Below are 21,506 nucleotides of genomic sequence, written 5' to 3' on the forward strand. Positions count from 1 at the left end.
GGACCCGCCGTGTCTTTGAACCGAATTAAACCAAACTTACACACATTGTTAAGTAGGTATTGAAGATGATTTCCGTATAGTTTGAATACCTATTGGTAGATAGGGTCTCGAGATATAGGTCAAAACGTGGGCCCGGGTAACCTTCGGACGTGTATGTACAATATGGGTATCAAATGAAAGCTGTTGATAAGTGCTTCAATACGGGGTAATTTTCATACCTATTGATCACTAAGGTCTCGAAATATATGCCAAAACGTGGACCCGCCGTGTCTTTGCACCGAATTAAACCAAACTTACACACATTGTTAAGGAGGAGGAGGTATTGAAGATGGTTTCCGTATAGTTTGGATACCTATTGGTAGATAGGGTCTCGAGATATAGGTCAAAACGTGGACCCGGGTAACCTGGGGATGTGTATGTACAATTTGGGTATCAAATGGAAGCTGTTGGTGAATGCTTTAGTTCAGAGTATTTCCATCCCCTCCGTGACTAGGGTCTCGAGATAGAGACCAAAACGTGGACCCTAGAATGTGTTTGTACAATATGGATATCAAATGAAAGCTGTTGATAAGTGCTGTAATACGGGGTAATTTTCATACCTATTGATGACTAGGGTCTCGAAATATATGCCAAAACGTAGACCCGCCGTGTCTTTGAACCGAATTAAACCAAACTTACACACATTGTTAAGTAGGTATTGAAGATGATTTCCGTATAGTTTGAATACCTATTGGTAGATAGGGTCTCGAGATATAGGTCAAAACGTGGACCCGGGTAACCTTCGGACGTATATGTACAATATGGGTATCAAATGGAAGCTGTTGGTGAATGCTTTAGCTCAGAGTATTTTTCATGCCGCTCCGTGACTAGGGTCTCGAGATAGAGACCAAAACGTGGAGCCTAGAATTTGTTTGTACAATATGGATATCAAATTGAAGCTGTTGGTGAATGCTTTATTACAGAGTATTTTTCATGCCGCTACGTGACTGGGGTCTCGAGATATGGGTCAAAACGTGGACCCGGGTAACCTTTGGTTGTGTATGTACAATATGGGTATCAAATGAAAGCTGTTGATAAGTACTTTAATATGGGGTCATTTTCATACCTATTGATCACTAAGGTCTCGAAATATATGCCAAAACGTGGACCCGCCGTGTCTTTGCACCGAATTAAACCAAACTTACACACATTGTTAAGGAGGTATTGAAGATGGTTTCCGTATAGTTTGGATACCTATTGGTAGATAGGGTCTCGAGATATAGGTCAAAACGTGGACCCGGGTAACCTGGGGATGTGTATATACAATTTGGGTATCAAATGGAAGCTGTTGGTGAATGCTTTAGTTCAGAGTATTTCCATCCCCTCCGTGACTAGGGTCTCGAGATAGAGACCAAAACGTGGACCCTAGAATGTGTTTGTACAATATGGATATCAAATGAAAGCTGTTGATAAGTGCTGTAATACGGGGTAATTTTCATACCTATTGATGACTAGGGTCTCGAAATATATGCCAAAACGTAGACCCGCCGTGTCTTTGAACCGAATTAAACCAAACTTACACACATTGTTAAGTAGGTATTGAAGATGATTTCCGTATAGTTTGAATACCTATTGGTAGATAGGGTCTCGAGATATAGGTCAAAACGTGGACCCGGGTAACCTTCGGACGTATATGTACAATATGGGTATCAAATGGAAGCTGTTGGTGAATGCTTTAGCTCAGAGTATTTTTCATGCCGCTCCGTGACTAGGGTCTCGAGATAGAGACCAAAACGTGGAGCCTAGAATTTGTTTGTACAATATGGATATCAAATTGAAGCTGTTGGTGAATGCTTTATTACAGAGTATTTTTCATGCCGCTACGTGACTGGGGTCTCGAGATATGGGTCAAAACGTGGACCCGGGTAACCTTTGGTTGTGTATGTACAATATGGGTATCAAATGAAAGCTGTTGATAAGTGCTTTAATACGGGGTAATTTTCATACTTATTGACGACTAGGGTCTCGAAATGTATGCCAAAACGTGGACCCGCCGTGTCTTTGCACCGAATTAAACCAAACTTATGCACATTATTAAGTAAGTATTGAAAATGGGTTCCGTAAAGTTTGGTTGTAATTCGGAGCAGTGGCAACGGGTACAGCGTTCTTTTGAGCCAGCCATAATGTCGCTTACTTTTTTAACGCTTGGGGCGGAACTGAACTGTCAAATTGACAGTGTGAGTTACAATGTGTCAATATTTCTTTCTGATTTGAATACCATAAGGAAAAAACGTAAGTGCAACATGTAGAAATTGTTTGTGAATTTTTTTGGAGTGGATTTTGGAACAGTGAATAATTTCTTACGAAATTTGAGAATTTAATGTGAAATCCGAATGAAATTATGTGTTCGTGGAAAAAACAATTTTTTTCGTTTTTTTTTTTTTAAATATAAATGGATAATGGTTAAAAAAGCTCCAATGCTTAATAAAACATATAAATTGAAACGAAAAATTCATGGATGATCAGGAAAAAAGACGATTGTTTCTTAGTTATTCATTTGCGATGATTTGAAATTTAAAAACAATCTTCTTTTTTCCTGATTTTCAATTTATATTTTATATTTACTCAAAAACAAATAGAAAAACAAAAAATATTGTTTATGCCAAAGCGCTTGAATAAAGAATAAAGAAATAAATAATATGAAAACCATATATTTTCAGTTCTAAACCATATCTATTCTATTTTAGTGTGCCCAGCGAAGGGGGCCGGGTTTGCTAGTTTATTTATATAATAGAACAGAGTAAGACTAAGGCCTTTTAATAGTACTTTAACATTACTATATACTCGTTCAACTAGAATGAATTTAACATAAAAGTTTCGTAATCTTAATTTTTATACCAGTTAATTAACAAATCAATCCAATAAAAAGTAGTTAGAGAATACAGAGAGAAATTTAATGCTCTAATTCAATGCAATCAAACACTTTCAAAGTAATCATAGACTTGTGCCCTGTAGTTAAAGCAGTATCGAGTAATGAGTTCCACAATCTAAAAGCCTTAATGAAAAATAATCTAGATTGGTAGGATTGAGTGTATGTCGGAGATCTCTAGGAGGTCCAGAGCCCGCATTTGACATCTGAAGCTGAAGCTGGAGGTTCCGAAGATCCTCTATTTCCTCAAGCTGCAAAAGCCTGAGATTCCTATGAATGACCGGTCTGCGATCAAGTTGGAGAAATCTCAGAAAAGCAGTTCCACAGCCCTGCTATTTATATCTGAAAAGTTCCTTGAGGTACTCGATAAAAAACAGCATAAACTTCGATTTGGCCCCAGAATAGCAAGAGTTAAAGTCTTCTGTGGAGCAGAATTAGGTGAGCTTGCTTTAACAAAGTAATGTTAATGCTAGGTAAGATTAACCTTCGCCGAGCTTTTCTTGCCTCCGATAACCTCTGTGACATCTTCAGGAAGACATTGATATCTGCCTGATCTAAGAACCAAGATCTTGGGTCTCCAGAGTAGACACTGCAATCTTTTCGATGTCCAGTCGAAAGGGTTTAAATCCCGGAACAAGTGCAACATAATACAATACAAACATGGGGGTTGTATTTCCAGCATTGGAAACATCAAGCCGTTGGGAGCAAGTTCTTCATATCACTCTTTTGACTAACTCGTCTGCCTTAGGGTGGATAATTGGAAGGTTTTTTTTCGGATCACAGGTTTCTCCTCTTCGGCTTTAATTTCACACGAGAAACCATATCTCTCCACAGATACCCTAAAAGAACCGACTGGTCTCTGTTCATTGGGGTTTTAAACAATAATTTGCACAGGTGAACATTTATCATCTCATCCACAACTAGACATGCAGGTGAAATACTTAACGCGGTAATATCAGACTGACTTTAAAGTTGTTTGTTCTGCACCATATAGCAAGAAAAACTTTCCTCCCTGGTAAAGCAAGACGCTGATCAACTTGAAAGAGAAGATTAGGAAAGTTTTCGATGAATGCTGCCAAATTAGAAGCTTTCAAACTTACCGTGTAATATTTAATGAATATAAAACCGCCATTAAATATGGGGAACGCAACTCTTGGGAAGAATGCTGCGAATTTATTGAATGCGTGAATCTCCAGAAGAATTCTTGAATATGCTGGTAAATCCTCATTTTCTGGAAAATTCTATTGCTCCATGTGACATTGGCGACACGAGTCGACAGATAGGGTTACCCGTTGTTTCCCTGAATTCTATCCGGTCTGTTGACAGAATCACGTGGGCAAATTGGGTGTGCAGGTTACAGTTATCAGATCTGGGTTCCAGAACATAGTGACATAAAGGCAAATGATATTACTGATGAGCTTGTCAGGAAGGGGTCGACTGAATTGGTCCTAGGGATCTCCTGCCCGGTCATCGGCACCTCCTTGACTGTTGTTAAAGGGGAACCGCACAACTTATTTCTCATGAAAGCGCAGAAGAGATGGAGCTCCATTACTTCGAGTGCTATTTCGAAAAACGTTTGGCCCCAGTACAAAAACGCAGGATTCTGAAAATCCCTGAGATTTCACACCACTCAATGTCCAAAATCGTAACCTTACATCAACAGCTTTGACTGGCTGTAGATATCTGCCTGTTGGAGATCTCATAATGGTATCAAAACAGCGGTTTATTTTAAATCTGTACAATATTTATTTATTTTTGCACTACTTTGCACTGATCTTCAATAGCCTTACATTTCTTTACACATTTCTTCAACCTAGTCCTAAGAAGTATTAGGAGAAGCTTTGATGAATGGAGCTGCTCCAGTGATGATAGCCAGGTTTAGCGCACTAGATATTTTTTTCGATAGCAAAAAATTGCCGAACACGCAAAACACTTGTCCTATTTATGCCTCTCACAAACAAACCAAACATGCTATATTATATTGCTAAAATCGTGAACATATCTTCGAGACGAGTGTACCAACATAAGAAAAGTAAAAATCGAAAGTCGAATGTACGTACCCCGCGAAATTTGAAAATTCGCCTTAAATTCGGTATAGTTTTAAGCGATCCGTTTTATAATTATTTACAATAAATTTTTTTACTTTTATAATTAACATAATAGGGTATATATTTTAAATAAATGAAATAATATTAGTCGTTTTTTGAATTGATGAATTAGTTTTGTCAGGAGGTGGTATGCCTGCATTGAACAAAATATATAATAGTGGTCCTAGAATGCTTTCTTGCAGAACTCCAGCTGTTATTTGACGAATATCTGAACATTAATTGTCATATTTAACCTATTCAGGGACATCGGCTTATACATATGTGTACGTTTAGGTTTTTTATTTTATTTTAGTTATTTCAAGAGAAATTAAGTAAAATTTTACTAGAGAATATTTCACTACAAAATCCCTCAACTAAAGAAAAACAAATCGCTAAGTATAACGGATAACGGAATATTCTGCTTTACGCATGGTGTTTTTATAGCATTGCAACGATAACTTCTTGTGCGTAAAGTGTTTCCATTTACTCAAAAACTATCATTATTACTTCCCAAATAAAATATCAGGTAAGTGAAATATAATCCCTTTCAATGATTGTATAGGGTGATTTTTTAAGAGCTAAAGGAAAGTTTTTCAAAAAAACACACGTAAAATTCAGAAAAATTCATGAAATTTTTATTTAAATCGATAGTACAGTCCATATAATTTAATGGTTGAAGATTATTTCATGCAAATGTTGACCGCGACTGCGCTTCATATGGTCTAAGCGGATGGTCCAATTTTGGCATACTCTTTCCAATGTTTCAGCCCGTATCTCACATATAAATGATTTAATGTTGTCTTCCAATGCGTTAATTGAAGCAGGCTTGTTTGAATAGACATGAGCTTTAACATAGCCCCACAAAAAATAATCTAAAGGCGTTATATCGCACGATGTGGGTGACCAATTGACAGGTCCCGAACGTGAAATAAAATGTTCACCGAACTCGCCTCTCAACAAGTCCATTGTTACGCGTGCTGTGTGGCATGTGGCACCGTCTTGCTGAAACTATATGTCATGCAAGTCAAGCTCTTGCATTTTGAGCAAAAAAAAGTTGGATATCATTTCACGGTAGCGCTCACCATTCACAGTTACGTTACGATTCGCAGCATCTTTGAAGAAGTACGGTCCAATGATACTTCCAGCCCATAAACCGCACCAAACTGTGACCTTTCTGGATACATTGGTAGCTCTTGCCATTCTTCTGGCTGATCTTCACTCCAAAATCGACAATTCTGCTTATTTACGTACCCATTGATCCAAAAATGAGCTTCGTCGCTGAACACAATTTTTCAATAAAAAAATAAAATTAAAAAAATTAATCTATATATATAAAAATGAAATGATGTTCGTTTGTCCGCATTTTTTTGGGCCGATACGAGGCCAATTTTATTCGTTCTTTTTTCATATTATAGGGATCCACTAGGGGAAGGTTTTTAGCAAAAAAAAATTTCTTTTAAATATTTTCTTCATATAAAAAAAAGAAAAAATCAAAATATTGTCCAAAACAAAACTTGCTCGATTGTTAGATTAAAGTAAGTTTCGAATCGACATTCATTTTATGTGTACAACTTTTTTTGAATTTTTTGTATTTGTATTGTGATACAGAAATGTATTGTATACAGAAATTTCAAATGATTCGAATGAAAATTTTTTTATTTTTTTTTTTATTTCTTCCATAAAATATTACACCTGTCGTTAGACAAAAAGTAATTTGATTTACAAAAAGATGGAATGAGAGTGATATTGAAGGGCCAATGCCCCCAAGCTCATTTAGAAGAAATATATACATATTATTTAAAAACAAGTGGTTAACAAACAATGATATATACGATTAGTTGACAATTGATTACAAGGATTTTGCAAGATCTGTTGGTGTTTGACGGTTAAGCCGACTTTGGGTAGATTTTTCTTTATTTGGTAGTCTTCTCATCATAGGATTTGTATGCGTTAATAGTCTATTTATGTGTCTTCTGCTAGCGCTTTGTATTGTTTCATCAATAGTATCGATGTCAAGGTCGCGATGAATATCTGCGTTAGGTATGTACCAAGGTGCATTAGTTAAGGTCCTAAGTATTTATGAAAATAATGTTTCAATTCAATTGAGCAATGCTTTCTTTGACCAATTCTATATGGAAATGAATGCGTTTGCAAACGATGTTTTCGGCTATGAACAAATGTTGGAATCGAATGAAAAAGGAAAGAAACGCGAAATGATAAAAAAAATTCTTGGAAAATTTAAAATGAATGGTGCTTCATTGGAAAAATTCAAAGGTAATAAGAACATACACAAGATAAAGTTAGAATTCGAATTTTTAGATTTATTTTGTTTATTTCTCATTTTTTTTCAGAAGTACACCACACAACAACTCATTCCAACTCTGATTTTGAAATCCTGTTGGAATTGGTGATCGATAATTTTGTCACTATAATGGTCAATGGAAATTTGCGTGTATCAGACCCTGCATATTATTTACCATATCAACTTTTTATGGAACATATGGACCAAATGAACACAAAAAAATAATTTAGTTTTGTTTTGATTTTTTGCAACATTTTGGTTTTCAGTTAATACAATAAAAACAATACTGTTTTTTCGTGAACACAAAATTCTAAATTTATTACGTTGTTTGTTTAGAATTTTTTTAGAAAAAAAGTAAATTTTTTGGTTTTGAGGAAATTTGTTTATTGTTGCTATTTGTGAAAGCGTAGATATTTGTAAGTATTTGACTATAATCCTAAAAGTTAATGGAATACCACTATGACACATAGAAAACATTTTTTCAAAGGGGTGTTTTTCGAAAATTATAAAAAAAATTGTTTTAAAAAATTTTGAAGAAATAAAGTAAAATAAAAAAATTTCGAAAGCATGAAATTTTTTCAAAACCAAATTTTCCTCAAAAAGATAAAAGAAATTTCTTCGAAGAGGTGTTTTTCTAAAATTACAAAAAAAAAAATTTCAAAAATTTTAAACAAATAAAATAAAATAAAACTTTTTCAAGGGTATGAAATTTTGTCAAAACAAAATTTTCTGAAAACCAAACAAAATTAAAAAAAAAATGGTGTTTTCAAAGCATTTCATATTCCACTATTAATAGAGAATACATTTTTTCGATGGGGTGTTTTTCAAAGCGGACAAAAATCTTTTTTAACAAATCAATTTAAACTTTTACAAAAGTATGAAATTTTTTCAAGAACAAAATTTTCTCAAAAACGTTAAATAAAAAAAAAAATTGTTTTTTCAAAATATTTAATTTTCAGCAATTAACTGAGAAGAAATAAGAAATTGATATTAGCAACATTGCATTGGCACTCGCTTCTTCCGGAATTGCGGCTACATTACTGGAAGGCGGTCGCACAGCACATTCTGCATTAAAGTTGCCTTTGAATATGCAGGTAAATGAAACACCAACATGCAATATTTCGAAAACTTCTGGAATGGCAAAAGTTCTTAAAGTATGTAAGCTCATCGTATGGGACGAGTGTACTATGGCACACAAGAAATCATTAGAAGCACTTGATAGAACTTTGAAAGATCTACGAGGAAGCCAAACAGTCTTTGGAGGTGCCATGATTTTATTGGCTGGAGATTTCAGGCAAACATTACCTGTGATCCCAAAATCTACGGCTGCAGATGAAATCAATGCATGTTTAAAATCATCGTATTTATCGAGACATGTAAACACGCTTACACTTACCACAAACGTACGTGTTCAACTACAGAACGATCCGTCAGCAGCTGAATTTTCACACCAATTACTGAAAATGGGAAATGACCCAATGTCTGTCGATCCAACAGGAATGATTACATTGCCTAACAATTTCTGCACTTTTGCACAGTCTAAAGAGGCATTAATACAGAGTGTATTTCCAAACATAGTTCAACACTACAAAAACAATGATTGGCTCAGCGAAAGAGCAATTTTAGCTGGGAAAAATAAGGACGTAAATGATATAAATGTATATTAGCTATTTTGGATCAAATACCTGGTGACATAGTTGCATATAAGTAAGTCAATGGCCACTATTTACTGATCAAGATGATGTCGTAAATTATGCAACTGAATTCTTAAACTCACTCGATTTGCCAGGCCTACCACCTCATAATTTACGATTAAATTGGAGCACCGATTATTATGCTGCGCAACATTAATGTGCCACGACTTTGCAACGGTACCAGACTTTGAAAGGGAAGTACAAAGAAGGAGAAGACGTTTTGATACCCAGAATTCCACTGATTCCAACGGATTTACCATTCGATTTCAAACGTTTGCAGTTCCCTATTCACCTTGCCTTCGCTATGACAATTAATAGGCGCAAGGGCAGTCTCTACAAATGTGCGGCATTAATTTAGGTAACCCAATTTTTTCTCATGGACAATTGTATGCAGCTTGCTCACGAGTAGGCAAACCATCGTCATTATTCATTTACGCGAAAGATGGAAAAACCAAAAACGTTGTTTACCAAAAAGTGTTACAATAAAGTTCGAATGAAATTGTATCAAAGAATTTGCTTTGTTTCGTATTAATTTTATTCTCTTTCAGCAAATCATTGAATTTATCGCCTAGCGAAGTGGGCGAGGGTACGCTAGTCTATATATATAAATGTGAAAATCTGTCCCTATGTTCGCTTATAACTCGAGAATGGCTGAACGGATTTATCTTATCTTGGTCTTGAATTATTCGTGGAGGTCTAGGGAAGGTTTAAAAGGTGAGAAAAATTCGAATAATTGCCGGGAAAATGGTCAAAACGTGGACCCGGGTAACCTTTGGTTGTGTATGTACAATATGGGTATCAAATGAAAGCTGTTGATAAGTACTTTAATACGGGGTCATTTTCATACCTATTGATCACTAAGGTCTCGAAATATATGCCAAAACGTGGACCCGCCGTGTCTTTGCACCGAATTAAACCAAACTTACACACATTGTTAAGGAGGAGGAGGTATTGAAGATATAGGTCAAAACGTGGACCCGGGTAACCTGGGGATGTGTATGTACAATATGGGTATCAAATGGAAGCTGTTGGTGAATGCTTTAGTTCAGAGTATTTCCATCCCCTCCGTGACTAGGGTCTCGAGATAGAGACCAAAACGTGGACCCTAGAATATGTTTGTACAATATGGATATCAAATGAAAGCTGTGGTTAAGTGCTTTAATACGGGTTAATTTTCATACCTATTGATGACTAGGGTCTCGAAATATATGCCAAAACGTGGACCCGCCGTGTCTTTAAACCGAATTAAACCAAACTTACACACATTGTTAAGTAGGTATTGAAGATGGTTTCCGTATAGTTTGAATACCTATTGGTAGATAGGGTCTCGAGATATAGGTCAAAACGAGGACCCGGGTAACCTTCGGACGTATATGTACAATATGGGTAGCAAATGGAAGCTGTTGATGATTTCTATAGTATAGACTATTTTTCATACCGTTCCGTGACTAGGGTCTCGAGATATAGGCCAAAACGTGGACCCGGGTAACCCTAGGATATGTTTGTACAATATGGATATCAAATGGAAGCTGTTGGTGAATGCTTTAGTTCAGAGTATTTCCATCCCCTCCGTGACTGGGGTCTCGAGATATAGCTTAAAACGCGGACCCGGGTAACCTTTGGTTGTGTATGTACAATATGGGTATCAAATGAAAGCTGTTGATAAGTACTTTAATATGGGGTCATTTTCATACCTATTGATCACTAAGGTCTCTAAATATATGCCAAAACGTGGACCCGCCGTGTCTTTGCACCGAATTAAACCAAACTTACACACATCATTAATTATATTTATGAATTCGAAAAAAAATACATACATATATATAATGATATCATTGATGTGTTTTTGTTTTATAAATCGTTTGCTGTCAAATAAAACGTCACGGAAATTCGTGTTCGATAGTTTGAAAGGTAAATAATTACGTAATTTTTTGTAGAATGCCTCGAAAAAGAAAACCTTCATTATCAAGAAAAACTCCTGCAGCAAAACGAATGGAGCGTTTAAGAGACGCTAAGAGTCGAAAATCGACTTTCAGACATGCGAGACATGCGGATGGATTTGACAAGAAATGAAACAGAAGAAGAGCATGAAGATAGACTTTATCAGGATCGAGAGCGAAGAAGAGAATTTAGAAATAATGAAACTGAACAGCATCGCAATATTCGAATGGAAAATGACCGTGCAGCACAACTTGTATCGCGTAGAGGTTTGAATTTTGACTTGCACAATAAAGCATTTACTTACGATCATACTGTGGACTACAGTTTACATCCAAAAATTAACATTGGTTATATGGACGTGATTTGTTCTCATTGTCATGCTCGGAAATTTAAAAACGAAACAGCAGGTATGTGTTGCTGCAGTGGAAAAGTGTCTCTGCCATCACTCGAAAAACCACCGGAACCACTTTTGAGTTTGACGTCCGGAACGACTGACAAGTCTAAATTGTTTCTGCAGAACATTCGTAAGTACAACAGTTGCTTTCAAATGACATCTTTCGGGGCCACCAATGTAGTGACAGAAGCAGGGTTCATGCCAACATTCAAAATTCAGGGACAAGTTTATCATCAAGCAGGGTCATTGTTACCTGATCCTGATCAAGATCCTAAATTTTTGCAAATATATTTTACAGGCAACAACGACGTTCAGACTGATCAACGAAGTGTTAATATTCCAGGTGTTGATCGAGAAATTGTTGGAGCATTACAAGCGATGCTACACGATAAAAACAATTTAGTACGAATGTTCAAAAACGCCCTAGAAATTATGCCGAGCGATGAATATAAAATCGTTATTAGGGCTGATAAAACGCCAGCAGGAGAGCATGAAAGACGCTTTAATGCTCCAACATCAAACGAAGTTGCAATAATTATCGTCGGTAATGAGTTTGACAAAAGAGATATTGTTCTCCACAAAAGAAGCAAAGTATTGCAGCGAATATCAGAAACACACCGATCATATGACGCTCTTCAATACCCATTGCTGTTTTGGGAAGGAGAAGACGGATATAATTTCAATGTACATCAAATCGACTCCGTGACACATGCGCCAACAAATAAGAAAGTCTCAGCAATGAATTTTTACGCGTACCGTATAATGATACGAGAGGGGCATAATCATTTGTTACGTTGTGGACGACTGTTTCAACAGTTTTTGGTCGATATGTATGCCAAGATTGAAAGCGAGCGGCTTTTATTTCTCAGATTGAATCAGAAAAAACTACGAGCAGAGGAGTACGTCCACCTTCGGGATGCGATATCGAGAGATAGAAATGCAGAAGATATTGGTCAGATGGTAATATTACCTTCTTCTTTTACCGGCAGCCCCAGACATATGCACGAATATACCCAAGATGCTATGACATATGTTCGGAATTATGGACGCCCCGATTTATTTATCACCTTCACTTGCAATCCGAAATGGACTGAGATTGAATCCCTATTGCTCCCAGGACAAACTGCTTCAGACAGACCCGATTTGACTGCTAGAATATTTAAACAGAAGCTTTCAAAGTTGATGGATGCGATAGTCAAATATAATATTTACGGTGAAGTTCGTTGCTTTATGTATTCAATAGAGTGGCAAAAAAGAGGTTTGCCTCATGCACATATACTCACATGGTTAAAAGAAAAAATCCATCCACAACAAATAGACAAGATCATTTCAGCAGAAATACCAGATAAGGAAGAAGACCCTCTTTTGTTTCAAATAATCACCAAAAGTATGATTCACGTCCATGCGGAATATATAACCCTACGTCACCGTGTATGAAAGATGGAAAATGCACAAAGAGATATCCACATGCTTTTTTGCTCGAAACCCAAACTGGACAAGATGGCTACCCAACGTATCGAAGAAAAAGACCAGAAGACGGGGGCCATGTTGCAGTCGTGAAGGTTAAACAAACAGAAGTAGAAATAGACAATAGATGGGTCGTACCATATACTCCTTTGCTTTCAAAAATGTTTCAAGCACACATAAACGTTGAATATTGTAACTCCGTTAAGTCAATCAAATACATTTGCAAGTACGTAAACAAAGGCAGCGATATGGCAATTTTCAGTGTCATTAATGAAAATGATGAAATCACACAATTTCAAATGGGCCGATATATTTCCAGCAACGAAGCGGTTTGGAGGATTTTAGGCTTTTCTATCCACGATCGTCATCCAACTGTTGTCCACCTCGCTGTGCACCTGGAAAACGGCCAGCGAGTTACATTCACAGCTCACAATGCGGCACAGCTAGCAGCTGATCCACCGAATACTACCCTCACAGCTTTCTTTAAATTATGCTCAGATGATCCGTTTGCTAAAACATTATTGTATCCCGAAGTTCCGCAATACTACACGTGGAATGCGTCGAGAAAACTATTTTTTCAAAGAAAACAAGGTGTTGCAGTCCAAGGAACAACGGCTCGGAAGAGTGATTCTTTAGGCCGAGTGTACACAGTACACCCCAACAATGCTGAATGTTTCTACTTGAGGATGCTTCTGCATGTTGTTAAAGGACCAACGTCGTTTGAAAACTTACGTACAGTCGAAGGTGAAGTTTGCCCTACATATCGACAAGCATGCCAAAAACTCGGTCTTCTGGAAGACGATCATCACTGGGATACAGCACTGTCAGAAGCGTCCATCATATCCATGTCCAACCAAATGCGTCTACTATTTGCAATCATTTTGACAACGTGTGCCCCATCAGATCCCACGGCTTTGTGGGATAAGCATCGTGATTCTCTTAGTGGTGATTATCTACTTCAAATGCGCAGATCAGCTAACAATCCAGATTTACAGCCATCTGATATTATTTACAACAAAGCTCTCATAGACATTGAAGATACGTGTTTATCAATTATCAACAAACCGCTCAAACAATTAGGACTCACATCGCCCCCACGAGATGACGTAGATATTGCAGATACTGATATTGTACGTGAAACAAATTACGATCAGAACGAATTACTCCAATTCGTTGAGACGAATGAACCACTTTTAGTCGATGACCAACGAACAGCATTCAACAAAATAATTCAAAAGATGTCTGATGGAGAAGGAGGTATTTTTTTCCTTGACTCACCAGGAGGAACTGGCAAAACCTTCCTTATTAACCTCATACTTGCCGAAGTGAGGAAAACAGGTCACATTGCGCTCGCAGTCGCATCATCAGGAATTGCAGCTACTCTCTTGGCAGGAGGAAGAACGGCTCACTCTGCTTTGAAATTACCACTTAATCTTTCTGCGAGCGATACACCAATTTGCAACATCCGAAAAAATTCTGGACAAGCGAAAGTTTTAAAAACGTGCAAAATTATAATATGGGATGAATGCACAATGGCACACAAAAAAGCTTTGGAAGCTCTAGATAGGACTCTACAAGATCTGAGAGGAAAAGAGACGACAATGGGAGGAGCTCTTTTGTTGCTAGCCGGGGATTTTCGTCAAACTCTTCCTGTAATTCAAAGAGGAACGGCAGCGGACGAACTGAATGCGTGTTTGAAATCTTCATATTTGTGGAGGCGAGTCACAAAACTAACACTGTCAACTAACATGCGCGTTAGACTGCAAGGCGATGAAGCTTCACGTGAATTTTCGGACCAGCTTTTGCAAATTGGAGAAGGGAGATTTATGAATACACCAGGCAATTACTCAGTGACATTTCCGGACAATTTTTGCAATTTGGCTGAATCGGCAGCCGATGTCGTTAATAGCGTCTTCCACGACATTGGAGTGAATTACAAATCTCATCAGTGGCTTCGAGAAAGAGCGATCTTAGCGCCACGAAATGATCAAGTAACTAACCTCAATATAACGATTCAAAACAATTTAGCTGTGACAACCTACAAGTCTATTGATACCGTCGTTGATCAAGTCCAAGCTGTAAATTACCCGGTGGAATTTCTGAATTCGTTAGAACCATCGGGAATGCCGTCTCATCTATTATATTTAAAAATAGGATCGCCAATAATGATGCTCAGAAATTTGAGACCACCTAAGTTATGCAATGGAACTAGACTTATCGTTAAAAATTTACACCCAAACATTATTGAGGCAACGATTCTCTCTGGGCAATCGGCAGGAGAAGATGTTTTTATTCCTCGCATCCCATTAATTCCATCGGATATGCCTTTCGAGTTCAAACGACTACAGTTTCCAGTTCGTCTTGCTTTTGCGATGACGATAAATAAGGCGCAGGGGCAATCTTTAACCGTCGCAGGAATCCACTTGGATCCCTCATGCTTCTCACACGGTCAATTATATGTTGCCTGCTCGAGAGTCGGGAACCCTCGAAATCTGTATCTTTATGCACCGAATAATACAACAAACAACGTTGTTTACCAGAATGCATTGAAATAAGATAGAAAGTAGCCATTTTTGTGTTAAAAAAATACTAAGAGTATTATTTGCATGCTGTGAAATGACGTCAAAACTTTAATACTTTCATATTTTACATTTATAATTTCAAATATTTAAAATGTTAATAAAAAGTGCAAATTCCATCATTCGACATTTCTTGATTCCTACAAAATATGTTGCTCTACAACCATCTTCTTTCACGCGAGCGGAGCCGCGGGTTAAGGCTAGTAATAAATAATAATAAATTAATAAAATTTAATGATTTGCAAGCGTTGTTCGTTTGTAAGACGATTCGTGGTAAAAATACAGACCAAACTGAAGATGTTTGACAGTGAAACAAAACACGAAACGTGCTGTTCAAACCAACTGTTTAAAAAGATAATAGCTAAAAAATCACCCAATATAAGTTTAAAAATCGTAATTTGTATTATAAGTCGCATTTTAAAGCCAATTATACACGTACACATGTGTGCACAGTTATCGGTTGAAGTAGTATTTCTTGTGAAAATCGTTTCGAGTAACATTTCTCTCAGAATCGTGATTATGTTTGTGAAAGTCTATTATAAACAATAAATTCTTGTTCTGATGGATTCAATTTAATACCCAGGTTACAATCAAGGTAAAAAGAGGATACAATAAGGAGCAAATCATTGCAGAAAAACCAAATAATGTTAGCTCAGATGTTGAAATCTTTCCCTTCATAGATGAACTCTAAATGGCCACATACGCATGCCCCACAAAGTCTGCGTTCACCCGAATAGCCTTCTTAAATTTATTAAAAACAAAATAGAGTATTATGATTAAATTGAAATCTTTACAATTTGTTTATTCACTACATTCCCAGCTTTTAAGGGGGGGAAAAAAAAACACGATTCCTCACTTCACTTTTTAGATAACGGGAAAATAATTTCAGCAGCATGTAAATGTGGCACCAAAAAGTCTGCGTTCAGCCTGATTATTTTAATGATACCGTTCATTTTAAGATATTTTTCCTTGTTTATATAAATTTTTGATTGCGCATTACTTCGACTGAATGTTAACAAAGCTTAGTTGAACATTTTATTTATAACTGGAGATAATTAAAGAACATGGAAGGAAAAGGAAAAGAAATAAGCGTTTCTGAGAGGAAAATAATTATGAAAATGTGGAAACACGAAAAAAGTTTCCGAAATATTGGAAAATCTATTGGGAGAACGTATTCCTCTATTCAGTGAGTTGTAACAAATTTTCGGCAAACTGGAATTTTTATATCTAAGCCCAGGTCACGGCGTCCGAAAAAATTATCGACCCGTTCTATAATCAACTTGGCAAAGGTTAACCCTCGGATTACATCGTCAAAATTAGTTGAAAACATAAATCAAACATTTAAAAAAAGTATTTGCGCTGAAACTGCCAGAAAAGTTCTACGTCAAGCTGGATACCATAGTAGAGTCGCCCGATGAAAACTTTTCATTTCTCTTGTGAACAGACGTAAACGCATTCAGTTTGCAAATGAGTACATAAATAAGCCTCCCGAGTTCTGGAAAAAAGTAATATTTTCAGACGAAAGTAAATTTTGTATATTCGGAATAAAAGGCCGTCAAATTGTTTGGCGAAAACCTGGAACTGCTCTTGAAAAGCAAAATCTTGTTGGCACGGTTAAGCACGGAGGTGGCGGGGTTATGGTTTGGGGCTGCATGGCGGCAAATGGGGTGGGTCAGTTAGAATTTATTGATTCGACGATGGATAAATGGGGATACTTGAACATACTAAAACGGAATTTAAAGCAAAGTGCAGAAAATCTCGGCTTATCAAGAACATTTTGGTTTCAACAAGATAACGACCCGAAGCACACAGCCGAGATCGTTAAGCTTTGGCCACAGTCCCCATATCTTAACCCCATCGAGCATCTGTGGGATCTATTGGAAAAAAGAGTTCGTCAGCAAGTGATTACTAGTAAAGAGGTTTTGCGGAGTGTCATACAGGCAGAATGGAGGAAGATAACAGCAGAGGAAACAGAGAAACTAGTAAGTTCAATGCCAAATAGGCTGAGTGAAATCCTGAAGCAACGTGGATATCCAACTAAATATTAGATTTATATTTTGCATATAGCATATAATTTTTTTGTATTAGACTTTAAGACTGAACGCAGACTTTATGGTCGCTTTATTTACTTGTTACAGCCATTATTCACCGTTATCTAAAAACTTATGTGAGGAATCTTGAAATTTAATTTTGCTTTTGAAACTTAAACATATAAATATATACAAATTTATAAAAATTATAAAATCAGGTTGTGTGTTTCATTCACTAAAAAGTTTTTGTAGGGTGAACGCAGACTTTGTGGGGCTTGTGTATGTGGATATTATTTTTTTTTTTTTCTTTTTGTAAAAATTACTATTTTCTATTTGTTCTTATCTTACGGAATTGTTATAAATGTAAGCTGAATAACTCGTAATAAAATGAAAAATAAAATTAACGTTTTTTTTTTTTCACTTTAAAAAATTCGTCGCTGAAGAGGTTAATATAGAAACCTTGTTCGGTTAGGTAGCTTTTCATGATGAGATATTAGTCAAGAGGTAGTATTGTTTTTATTTTGTGGAGTAAGTCTTTGCGTCACACTTTTTTATATGCTTTAGCTTCATCCAAAAATACTGCCGCACAGTAATGATTGTTTTCAAGGTCTGATTGAATTTTATTTGTAGTTCTATGGATCTGTTGGATATAGAACGATTTTCCTAAATTCAAATTGATGATTCGGTATTATAAGTTTTATGTGCGGAATTTAGCTTAGCCGATCAGGCATCTTGGCCTTCACTCGATTTTTCGTTTATGGTTAAGATCTTATCTAAATGAAAGGAATTGTCTTGTTTCAATTGACGGTGAATCTTGTGCCCCTTTCATTGCTCCATCTGGGGTACCTCAAGGTGGTATTCTGGGCCCCCTTCTATTCGTGCTATTTTTAAATGATATTAGTAGATGATTTTCATTTGCCAGGCTCCTACTATATGCAGATGACTTAATTTTTTTTGTCTCAATAAGGAATGAAGAGGATGTGCTTAGGCTCCAGGCTGACCTTAATGAACTCGTTTCTTGGTGATCAAACTCATGTATCTCTTTAAATTTAAAAAAATGTTTTCAAGTCACTTACTCTACATCTTCTGATATTCTACAATCGTCGTATTATATCTCTAATAATATCCTCCAATCTGTGGATGAGATCAAAGACCTTCCCATGGCAGCCGGTTCTACGTTACCGGAATGACTCGGGTTTTTCCCGACCAGGGCTGCCGCCCCAGTAAACTAGCCTTGTCTAGTAAACAGTATATCACACAACCTTGCTCCAAATACTTCTCCTCACTGCATGAATTGAATCTCACCCTGGGCCAGAAGTATTCTATTGCTGCATCTGCCATAAACGGCTCCACCCGAACTCCACCTCGGTTAGGTGCAACAAGTGCAACGGGTGGAACCATCTTAAGACCTGTTCAGGCTTTAAGACACATAAGGAGTGGTCCACACTGTATGTGGCCTCGTGTTGCTCCCGCCAGCACGCGTCAAATGCCTCCACGGCTACTACCCCGCCTGATAGGCCGGCACTACCAACCGCCACCACAACCAATACCTCTACGGTAAGAAGCCTATCGGAGCAACACTACTCTCTTGACTTAACCCATCCCCTTCCTTCCTGCTCCAACACCAGTGCGGGGACAAACCAGCAGCTCTTGGTCCCCCGCAGTCTGTTCCGTGTGTCAGGCCGTAATACCTCGGAATCTGGCATCAGTCAAATGCAATTCTTGCAATGGCTGGTGCCATTTTCGGAGATGTTGCGGCCTGCGCACCACCCGTAAGTGGACAACTGACTACGTTACCCCCTGCTGCAGAGCTCTGCACCCGCAACCGTCCCCCGTGGCGCGGCCGCCCACCATCATCAGGCCGCAACAACAACAGCGGATTGCACAGCAGGCCCAACGTAGGCAACCCCATGCGCCCCTCAGGCGTCCGGTCAGGCGATGCCGAGCTCGAAATTTATAATATCCATACACCCTCTGTCACTTGCTGCCCGGCACGATATCTCCCTGATATTGGTGCGCTCATCAGGGGAGAAAACCGATTGGTAGTAGGTGACTTTAACGCGCATCACGATCTTTCGCTTTCAAGCCTGCCAAATGACCGTAGGGGACAGCTATTGGCAGAGCAGATAGACGATTCGACATTCAGCACTGTAAACGACGACGCCCCCACCAGGGTAGTGGGCAATTGCAGCAGCTCGCCTGACATCACAATTGCTATAGCAGGTTTGATAAATAGCATAACCTAGCGAACTATGCTATCCCTTGCATCAGACCACTTGCCCATTATCATCTCGATCGAGAAATCTGCCGACTTTGTTTCCGCGGATCACCGGCCATATATCAACTTTAACAAAGCTGATTGGACCAGGTTCGCGGAATTTACTGAGGACATCTTCGCAGCCCTACTCATTCCCACCGATGTGCGCGCAGCCGAACGCGCATTCCGCCACCAGACGGTTGCACAAACTGACATACAACATACGCCGCTTGATTTCTCCAGCGACGAGGTTCAGGGGGCCATCAAACATATGAAACCATCTAAAGCCATTGGCCCTGACGGACTAAACATGCTGATGCTGAAAAACCTGGGTCCACTGGGAGTAGAATTTCTCACCAAGGTCTTCAACCTGTCTATGGCCACTCTCATCACTCCTGATAAGTGGAAATTAGGGAGAGTGGTCCCACTACTGAAGCCAGGGAAACCCGCCAACCAAGGAGAGTCCTATCGTCCGATAACTTTCCTTTCCCCAGTAGTGAAAACGCTTGAAGCCCTTCTACTCCCACTACTTACAGAACACCTGACTCCAGCCTCACACCAGCATGGTTTCTGAAGAGTGCACAGCACCACCGCGGCACTCACCGTCATAAACACCCAGGTAAACCGCGGACTAAACCAAAACCGCGCCTGCGAGAGGACTGTCCTATTAGCGTTGGATTTACAAAAGGCTTTCGATACAGTCAGCCACGCCACGCTACTAGATGACATTTTACAGTCGACACTCCCGCCAGGGCTGAAGAGGTGGACCGCGAACTACCTGAGTGGTCGTCACTCGTCGGTGACATTTCGAGACCAAACGTCAAAACAGAGAAAAATAAAGCAGGGAATACCGCAGGGTGGTGTCCTTTCACCCTTCCTTTTTAATTTCTACATTTCGAAACTCCCCCAGCCACCAGATGCAGTCTCACTGGTCTTATACGCCGACGACTGCACGATAATGGCGTTGGGCAATGACATTGATGGCCTACGCACAAAAGTAAACGACTACCTCGCCCACCTAAAACTTTGTCCCACTAAATCCACCGTGACCCTTTTTACCACCTGCTGCAACTTCAGGTACACGTCGATGATACCCCAATACCGACGGTAAACAACCCCAGAATATTGGGAGTCACCTTTGACAGCTTGCTCTCCTTCTCAGCGCACACAACCGCTATTGCAACGAGAGTACAGAATCGCAACAAGGTCCTCAAGTCGTTTGCCGGTAGCACTTGGGGCAAAAACAAAGAAATGTTCCTGTCGACTTTCAAAGCAATAGACCGACCGGTTCTTAACTATGCTGCGCCTGTCTGGTCGCCCGGAACCAGTGATACGCAGTGGACGAAGCTCCAGACCTGCCAAAATACTGCCATTAGGACCGCGACAGGATGTCTCCTGATGTCCCTAATACAACACCTGTATGACGAGGCTCACATGCTTCCTGTGAAAAAGCATAAAAAACTGCTCAGCAAGCAGTTTCTGCTAGGGTGTCACCGTAGGCCTCACCCATGCAGACACCTGCTTGAGCATGAGCCACCTCTCAGGCACATCAGGAGGCACTTCCTCAACTACGTGGACGAGATCCTGGACAAAACAGACAGACCGCTTCAGACCGCTCATAAATCACGGGCTTAACCACACCCGCCAGTGCGAGAGGACTGTCCTAGTAGCATTGGACCTGAAGAGGGCTTTCCACACAGTCAACCATTCCATGCTACTAGAAGATATTTATCAGTCGACACTCCCGCCAGGGCTGAAGAGGTGGTCCGCAAACTAACTGAGCGGTCGTCACTCGTCAGTGATTTTTCGAGATCAAACATCAAAACAGAGGTAGATAAAGCAAGGTG

This window comes from Anastrepha ludens, chromosome X, assembly GCF_028408465.1.
Source record: "Anastrepha ludens isolate Willacy chromosome X, idAnaLude1.1, whole genome shotgun sequence".
NCBI classification, from domain to species: domain Eukaryota; kingdom Metazoa; phylum Arthropoda; class Insecta; order Diptera; family Tephritidae; genus Anastrepha; species Anastrepha ludens.